Here is a 9,985-nt window from a genome sequence, read left to right as displayed (position 1 = left end):
GGGGCCTGAGTGTGGGGTTCAAGATAGGGGGTACGGGGTGTGGGGCCCGGGGTGTGTGGTACAGGGTGGGCGGCCCGGGTGTGGGGTACGAGGTGCGGGGCTAGGGGTGTGGAGTATGGGCCCGGGGTGTGGGGCCCAGGGTGGGGGGCCTGGGGTGAGGGTACTGGGTGGGGGGTCCAGGGTGGGGGGCTCTGGGCGAGGGGCTTGGGGTGGGGGGTATGGTGTGAGGGGTGTGGGGAATGGGTGCGGGGCCCGGGGTGTGGGGTACAGGGTGGGGGGCCCGGGTGTGTGGTATGGGGCCCGGGGTATGGGGTGTGAGGCCCGGGGTGTGGGGTATGGGGCCCGGGGTGTGGGGTACGAGTTGAGGGGTCCGGGGTGTGGGGTACGGGATGAGCGGCCTGGGGTGTAGGGTACGGGGTGAGGGGCCCGGGTGTGGGTTACAGGGAGAGCGGCCTGTGTGTGGGGTACAGGTTGAGGGGCCCGGGGTGTGGGGTACAGAGAGGGCGGCCTGGGTGTGGGGTACAGGGAGGGCGGTCTGTGTGTGGGGTACAGGGTGAGGGGCCCGGGGTGTTGGGTACAGGGTGGGGGGCCTGGGTGTGGGGTACAGGGTGGAGGGCCCGGGTGTGGGGTACAGGGTCGGAGGCCCGGGGTGTTGAGTACGGTGTGAAGGGTGTGGGGTACGGGGTGTTAGGCCGCCTGGGACACACATGTGAAAACGAACACATACCAGAGAAATGTGAACAATGTGTTTCCTTATAAAGAGATAATGCGTTTTGGGCACTGCACTGCACTGCATTCTGTCCTTTGAAATATCGCATCTGGGCTTCAATCGAACCCACACTGATCCACGAGACGTCACCGTTCGCTGCTGCTTGAAGGGTCGCATGTGAAATGAGTTCAGCAACAGCACAGTGTGCAGTGAGTCACACTCAGTGAGATTACAGCCAGTCACACAGGCCACAACAATCTCGGTCTGGCAATGGAAATAGCAGCTAGGGCACTATTCTACACAGGGACAGTGTAGAGAGAGCTTTACTCTGTATCTAACCCCCTGTACCTGCCCTGGGAGTGTTTGCTGGGACAGTGTAGAGAGAGCTTTACTCTGTATCTAACCCCCTGTACCTGCCCTGGGAGTGTTTGATGGGACAGTGTAGAGGGAGCTTTACTCTGTATCTAACCCCCTGTACCTGCCCTGGGAGTGTTTGATGGGACAGTGTAGAGGGAGCTTTACTCTGTATCTAACCCCCTGTACCTGCCCTGGGAGTGTTTGATGGGACAGTGTGGAGGGAGCTTTACTCTGTATCTTACCCCCTGTACCTGCCCTGGGAGTGTTTGATGGGACAGTGTAGAGGGAGCTTTACTCTGTATCTAACCCCCTGTACCTGCCCTGGGAGTGTTTGATGGGACAGTGTGGAGGGAGCTTTACTCTGTATCTAACCCTGTGCTGTACCTGCCCTGGGAGTGTTTGATGGGACAGTGTGGAGGGAGCTTTACTCTGTATCTAACCCTGTGCTGTACCTGCCCTGGGAGTGTTTGATGGGACAGTGTAGAGGGAGCTTTACTCTGTATCTAACCCGTGCTGTACCTGCCCTGGGAGTGTTTGATGGGACAGTGTAGAGGGAGCTTTACTCTGTATCTAACCCCCTGTACCTGTCCTGGGAGTGTTTGATGGGACAGTGTAGAGGGAGCTTTACTCTGTATCTAACCCCCTGTACCTGCCCTGGGAGTGTGTGAATGGACAGTGTAGAGGGAGCTTTACTCTGTATCTGACCCCCTGTACCTGCCCTGGGAGTGTTTGATGGGACAGTGTAGAGGGAGCTTTACTCTGTATCTAACCCTGTGCTGTACCTGCCCTGGGAGTGTTTGATGGGACAGTGTAGAGGGAGCTTTACTCTGTATCTAACCCCCTGTACCTGCCCTGGGAGTGTTTGATGGGACAGTGTAGAGGGAGCTTTACTCTGTATCTAACCCCCTGTACCTGTCCTGGGAGTGTTTGATGGGACAGTGTAGAGGGAGCTTTACTCTGTATCTAACCCCCTGTACCTGCCCTGGGAGTGTGTGAATGGACAGTGTAGAGGGAGCTTTACTCTGTATCTGACCCCCTGTACTTGCCCTGGCAGTGTTTGATGGGACAGTGTAGAGGGAGCTTTACTCTGTATCTAACCCCGTGCTGTACCTGCCCTGGGAGTGTTTGATGGGACAGTGTAGAGGGAGCTTTACTCTGTATCTAACCCCATGCTGTACCTGCCCTGGGAGTGTTTGATGGGACAGTGTAGAGGGAGCTTTACTCTGTATCTAACCCAAGCTGAACTCCCTGCTCCCGCGACACCCCCACTACCCCTCCCACATATACAATGTGTTACGCTCCGTCACGCTTCAAGCAGCCCTGCTCAGCGGGTCACCAACCCCCAGGGAGCAAAGGTCATGGACATGTAATGAATTCCTGTTGGATGCAATAATGCTCACTGAACCACAGTTTGATAAAGTCTCGCTTTGTAGCTTTTACTATTGGAGGAGATATACTGCAGAAAATGCAGAGCTTGTTCACCACCCGGGCCATTTTCAGCCCTTTACTGCCCTGTTCCAGTCTGTGAGCTGGCCCGTGATAAGGAATGCTGATTGGTTTGTTTAATCAGAGCAGGCCGGCGAGTGGGTGATCATCGGTTGCCAAGGGTAACGGGCACCAGCCCCTGATCTTATGACTCAGAGACCCCGAATGGCACCAGATGTCTGCCTGTGTCGGTGACTCAGTGGCGAGAGTCCCGGACTGTGGGGAGTGAATCCCAATCACAGGATGTGCTGCTGGGGCTGGCTGCTGTCTGGGTTATACTGTCACTGATACAAGTCCCAGCCAGCCCCCCCCATGGGGGGAGACCAGAACAAGGGGGCAGTGTAAGAGTGTGCAGGCAGAGAGGGAGTGGGTGACCGCCAGACAGACAAAGAGGACCAGACAGGCAGTGCAGGTGTCCCCTGAGTTCATCTCGCTCTCCAACCAGTATTCTGTACTGAGTACCGGCGAGGGCGATGGTTCCTCCGGGGAGTGCAGCCAGCGCCAAATCAACGGCACCGCGGATAGCTCAGCTGCACAGGGAGGAAGAAGGGTGGAAGAGCTAGAGTGGCAGGGGATTCGATAATTAGGGGAATGGACAGGTGTTTCTGTAACCGCAGACGTGACTCCAGGATGGTATGTTGCCTCCCTGGTGCCAGGGTCAAGGATGTCACTGAGTGGCTGCAGGGCATTCTGAGGGGGAAGGGTGAACAGCCAGAGGTCGTGGTCCATATTGAGACCAATGACATAGGTGGAAAGTGGGATGAGGTCCTGCAGGCAGATTTTAAGGAGCTAGGAGAGAGATTAAAAAGCAGGACCTCAAAGGTAGTAATTTCCGGATTACTCCCGGTGCCACGAGCTAGTGAGTACAGAAATAGGAGGATAGAGCAGATGAATGCGTGGCTGGAGAGATGGTGCAGGAGGGAGGGCTTTAGATTCCTGAGGCATTGGGACCTGTACAAGCCGGACCAGTATCCTCACGGGAGGGTTTGCTAGTGCTGTTGGGGAAACTAGCTTGGCAGGGGGAATGGGAACCTGAGAGTAGATTCATTAGGGAGAGAAGCAAAGCTGCAAATGGAAGGAAGAAAATTAGTAAGAGGGTTTGGAAGGCAGAGGAAACAAAGGCTAGAAAATAGACAACAAGAGAGTTGGGCAGTGCTGAATGGTATATATGCAAGGAGTCTGGGGAATATGGCAGATGAGCTGAGGGCACAGAGAGACATGTGGGAATATGATATTACAGCCATTACTGAGACACGGCTGAAAGAAGGGCAGGAATGTCAGCTGGATACAGGATTTTCAGACGGGATAGAGAGGGGGTAAAAAAGGAGGGGGGGGGGGTCGCAGTATTGATTAATGAAACAATTACAGCTGTGAGGAGGGATGATATGTTAGAAGGATCATCAAATGTGGCCGTATGGGTTGAACTGAAGAACAAAAAAAGGGCGATCACACTGCGGGGAGTGTGCGATAGACCCCCAAACAGTCAGAGGGAGATAGAAGAGCAAATATTTAGGCAAATCTCCAGGAAGTGGAAAAACTATAGGGCAGTAATAGTGGGGGCTTTCAATTACCCTAATATTAACTGGGATAGACTTAGTGTGAAAGGTATAAAGGGAGCAGAATTCCTAAAATACATTCAGGAGAACTTTTTTTAGCCAGTACGTAGCAAGCCCAACAAGGAAGAGGGTGGTTCTGGATTTAGTTTTAGGGAATGAAGCTGGGCAGGTGGAAGGGGCATCAGTGGGAGAGCACTTGGGTGCTAGTGATCATAATTCAGTTAGATTTAGGGTAGTTATGGAAAAGGACAAAGATAGGCCAGGAATAAAAGTTCTCAATTGGGGAAAAGACAATTTTATTAAGCTGAGATGTGATTTATCCAAAGTGGACTGGAAACAGCTACTTGAAGGTAAATCAGTGTCAGAGCAGTGGGAACTATACAAGGAGGAGATAGTGAGGGTTCAGAGCAAGTATGTTCCCTTAAAGAAAAATGGCGGGACTAACAAATCTAGAGCCCCTTGGATGTCGCTGGGCATACAGGGTAGGATAAAGAAAAAAAGGGAAGCTTGTGACGGATACCGAGGGCTCAATACTGCAGAAACCCGAGAGGAGTACAGTAAGTGCAGGGGTGTAATTAAACAGGATATTAGGAAAACAAAGAGAGAGCATGAAAAAATGTTGGCAAGTAAAATCAAGGAAAACCCAAAGATGTTTTATAAATACATTAAGAGCAAGAGGATAATTAAAGAAAGCGTGGGGCCTATTAGAGACCATAAAGGTAATGTGTGTGTGGGGGTGGAAGACATGGGTATGGTTCTTAGTGAATACTTTGCGTCTGTTTTCACAAAAGAGAGGGTCGGTGCAGACATTGCAATCAGGGAGGAGGAGTGTGAAATATTAAATGAAATAAACATAGTGAGAGAGGAAGTATTAAGGGGAGAGCTAACAAGGCAAGGGAATACACATTAAATGGTACAACACTGAGGAACAGAGGGACCTTGGAGTGCAGGTCCACAGATCCCTGAAGGTAGCAGGCCAGGTGGATAAGGTGGTTAAGAAGACATATGGAATACTTGCCTTTATTAGCCGAGGCATATAATATAAGAGCAGGGAGGTTATGCTTGAACTGTATAAAACACTGGTTAGGCCACAGCTGGAGTACTGCGTGCAGTTCTGGTCACCACATTACAGGAAAGATGTGATTGCACTGGAGAGGGTGCAGAGGAGATTTACGAGGATGTTGCCTGGATTGGAGAATTTTAGCTATGAAGAATAATTGGATAGGCTGGGTTTGTTTTCTTTGGAACAGAGGATGCTGAGGGAAGACCTAATTGAGGTGTATAAAATTATGAGTGGCCTAGATAGAGTGGATAGGAAGAACCTATTTCCATTAGCAGAGGTGTCAACAACCAGGGGGCATAGATTTAAAGTAGTTGGTAGGAGGTTTAGAGGGGATTTGAGGAGAAATGTTTTCACCCAGAGGGTGGTGAGGGTCTGGAACTCACTGCCTGAAAGGGTGGTAGAGGCAGAAACCCTCACCACATTTAAAAAGTACCTGGATGTGCACCTGAAGTGCCGTAACCTACAGGGCTACGGACCCAGAGCTGGAAATTGGATGAGGCTGGGTAGCTCTTTGTCGGCCGGTGCGGACACGATGGGCCGAATGGCCTCCTTCCGTGCTGTAAATTTTTAGGATTCTATGATTCCAAAACCCTAAAATTAGAGCCAGGCTGTTCGAGGGTAAAATCAGAAAGCACTCCTTCACCATAGGATTAGGAGGAAGCCCTTCAGCCCCTCGAACCTTTCTGCCATGCAATGAGGTCAAGGCTATCTGTATCGTCACTCCACCTACCCGCCTTGGTTCCATAACACTTCATCCGCTTGCTCAACAAAAACTGACCCCCAGCACCCACAGCCTTTGGGGGAGAGAGTTCCCGATTCCCACGGCCCTGTGTGTGAAGAAGTGCTTCCTGACATCACCCTGAACGGCCGGGCTCTAATTTTAAGGTCCTGCCCCTTGTTCTGGACTCCCCCCACCAGAGGGAATAGTTTCTCTCGCTCGACCCCATCAACTCCTTTCATCATCTTAAACCCCTCGATCAGATCCCCCCTTAATCTCCTACACTCCGACTCCATGTCCACTCAGCACTGAGGGAGAATGAGGAGCACCTCGACCTCCCACTCGAGCCCCCCCTCCTTGGGTCAACCCCTGGACAATAGACCCTCAATAAATGGCAACCTGATGTTATTAGAACCCATTGAAACACATAGTCAGATTTAATTGAAGGAAAATGCTAATTAACGCAGCCTAGCAGGTGTTGTTCCTCAACCTGCACCTTGGGACGTTTCAGTACGTTAACGGCGCTATATAAATACAAATCATTGTTGTTGATAGCTCATTGGGTAACAGCCGGTGAAACGTTTCACCAATATTGTCCGAATGGTTGGAGTGGTTTCATAGATGATACAGCACAGAAGGAGGCCATTCAGCCCATCGTGTCTGTGCTGGCCTCTTTGAACGAACGATCCAATTAATCTCACTCTCTCACTCTTTCCCCACAGCTCGGTGAATTTTTCACCTTCTAGTATTTATCCCGTTTGAAAGTTACTATTGAATCTGCTCCCACCTCCCTTTCAGGCAGCGCGTTCCCGATCACAACAACTCGCTGCGTAAACACATTCTCCTCGCTGCCCCTCATCATCTTAAATCAGTGTTCTCTGGTTACCAATCCCCCCACAAGTGCAACTAGTTTCTCCTTATTTACTCGATCAAAATCACCCGTCATCCGGAACACTTCCCACATTGCAACACTCCAAAAGTACTTCATTGGCTGTAAAGCGCTTTGAGACGTTCGGTGGTCGTGAAAGGCGCTATATAAATGCAAGTCTTTCTTTTCTTTCACCTCTATCAAATCTCCCCTTAACCTTCTCTGCTCTAAGGAGAACAACCCCAGCTTCTCCAGTCTCTCCACATAACTGAAGTCTCTCATTCCCGGAACCATTCTGGTAAAACTCCTCTGCACCCTCTCTAAGGCCTTCACATCCTTCCTAAAGTGTGGTGCCCTGATTGAACACAATACTCCACTAACCAGTGTTTTATACAGGTTCAGCATAACCTCCTTGCCTTTGTACTCTATTCCTTTATTAATAAAGCCCAGGATGCTTTTTTAACAGCTTTCTCAACTTGTCCAGCCACCTTCAAAGATTTGTGTACATATACCGCGGGTCTCTGATCCTGTAGCCCCTTTAACATTGTACCCTTTCGTTTATATTGCCGCTCCTCATTCTTTCCTCCACACTTCTCTGCGTTAACTTTCACCTGCCATGTGCCTGCCCATTTTACCAGCCTCTGTCCTCCTGAAGTCTATCACTCTCCTCCTCACCCTTTACTACATTTCCGAGTTTCGTGTCATCTGCAAACTTTGGAATCATGCCCTGAACACCCGAGTCCAGGTCATTAATATATATTAGAAAGAGCAGTGGTCCCAACACCCCACCTCTGCGGGACACCACTGTATCTCTCCCTCCAGTCACCACGATTCCCTGCTTTCGCCCCTTTAGCCGATTTTGTATCCATGCTGTCACTCTCCCTTCAATCCCAGCGGTTTCAATTTTGGTTTCGACTGGGATCTCTAATACGCAGGAATGGGAGAGAAGGGCAGAGGTCGACACATCCAGACCAACCCATCATATTAGTATCATACAGCACAGAAGAAGGCCATTTGGCTCATCGAGCCCATGCCAGCTCCTTGGTTGCTCTAGCCAATAAGTAACCCCCCTCAAGGTGGGTGAAGGCACTGCTCCTGTTGGACTGAACAACATCAGCAGACACTCCCAGATTGATCCGAAGTCCGGGCCAAGTTGGTTGGTTTCAGCCAGGACAACACTTGGGGCGCTGGAGTTGGTCACAGTGACCATAGGCTGGGGGGATAGACCCTGGGCTAGGGGGTGCGACCCTGGGCTAGGGAGAGCAACCCTGGAGAGGGGGAGAGATCCTAGACTACGGGGACAGACCCTGGGCGAGGGAGAGTGACAATCAGGCAGAATTCCTGTTCTTGATCACGATCCAGTAACATTTGCAGGAACAAAATTTGAAAACTGGATGAGAATCGGATTGGACACAGCCCCTTCAGGGACTGTACCCGGGGAGAGTCAGCACCTTCGGGGACTGTACCCCAGGGAGAGTCAACACCTTCAGGGACAGTACCCCAGGGAGAATCAGCACCTTCAGGAACTGTACCCCAGGAAGTGTCAACACCTTCAGGAAATGTACCTCAGGGAGAGTCTGCACCTTTAGCGGCTGTACCCCAGGGGGAGTCAGCACCTTCAGGGACTGTACCCCATGGAGAGTCAGCATCTTCAGGGACTGTACCCCAGGGAGAGTCAGCACCTTCAGGGACTGTACCCCATGGAGAGTCAGCACCTTCAGGGACTGTACCCCAGGGAGAGTCAGCACCTTCAGGAACTGTACCCCAGGGAGAGTCAGCACCTTCAGTGTCTGTACCCCAGGGAGAGTCAGCACCTTCAGGAACTGTACCCCAGGGACAGTCAGCACCTTCAGGGACTGTACCCCAGGGAGAGTCAGCACCTTCATGGACTGTACACCAGGGAGAGTCAGCACCTTCAAGGACTGTACCCCAGGGAGAGTCAGCACCTTCAGGCATTGTACCCCAGGGAGAGTCAGCACCTTCAAGGACTGTACCCCAGGGAGAGTCAGCACCTTCAGGCATTGTACCTCATGGAGAGTCAGCACCTTCAAGGACTGTACCCCAGGGAGAGTCAGCACCTTCAGGGACTGTACCCCAGGGAGAGTCAGCACCTTCAGGGACTGTACCCCAGGGAGAGTCAGCACCTTCAGGAAATGTACCCCAGGGAGAGTCAGCACCTTCAGGAACTGTACTCCAGGGAGAGTCAGCACCTTCAGGGAATGTATCCCAGGGAGAGTCAGCTCCTTCATGGACTGGACCCCAGGGAGAGTCAGCACTTTCAGGGATTGTGCCCCAGGGAGAGTCAACAACTTCAGGGACTGTACCCCAGGGAGAGTCAGCACTTTCAGGGATTGTACCCCAGGGAGAGTCAGCACCTTCAGGCACTATATCCCCAGGGAGAGTCAGCACCTTCAGGGAATGTATCCCAGGGAGAGTCAGCACCTTCAAGGACTGCACCCCAGGGAGAGTCAGCACCTTCAGGGATTGTACCCCAGGGAGAGTCAGCAACTTCAGGAACTGTACCCCAGGGAGAGTCAGCAACTTCACGAACAGTACCCAAGGGAGAGTCACCACCTTCAGGGTCTGTACCCCAGGGAGAGTCAGCACCTTCAGGAACTGTACCCCAGGGAGAGTCAACAACTTCAGGAACTGTACCCCAGGGAGAGTCAGCATTTTCAGGAACTGTACTCCAGGGAGAGTCAGCACCTTCAAGAACTGTACCCCAGGGAAAGTCAGCACCTTCAGGGACTATACCCCAGGGAGAGTCACCACCTTCAGGGTCTGTACCCCAGGGAGACTCAGCACCTTCAAGGAATGTACCCCAGGGAGAGTCAGCACCTTCAGGGACTGTACCCCAGGGAGAGTCAGCACCTTCAAGGAATGTACCCCAGGGAGAGTCAGCACCTTCAGGGACTGTACCCCAGGGAGAGTCAGCACCTTCAAGGAATGTACCCCAGGGAGAGTCAGCACCTTCAGGGACTGTACCGCAGGGAGAGTCAGCACCTTCACGAACAGAACCCCAGGGAGAGTCAGCACCTTCAGGGACTGTACCCCAGGAAGAGTCAGCACCTTCAGAGACTGTACCCCAGGGAGAGTCAACACCTTCAGCAAATGTAACCCAGGGAGAGTCAGCACCTTCAGGGAATGTATCCCAGGGAGAGTCAGCTCCTTCAGGGACTGTACCCCAGGGAGAGTCAGCACCTTCAGGGAATGTACTCCAGAGGGAGTC

The sequence above is a fragment of the Pristiophorus japonicus genome, chromosome 16 (assembly GCF_044704955.1).
Source record: "Pristiophorus japonicus isolate sPriJap1 chromosome 16, sPriJap1.hap1, whole genome shotgun sequence".
NCBI classification, from domain to species: Eukaryota; Metazoa; Chordata; class Chondrichthyes; family Pristiophoridae; genus Pristiophorus; species Pristiophorus japonicus.
The sequence above is the reverse complement of the archived record's forward strand: the minus strand, read 5'-3'. Positions refer to the sequence as shown.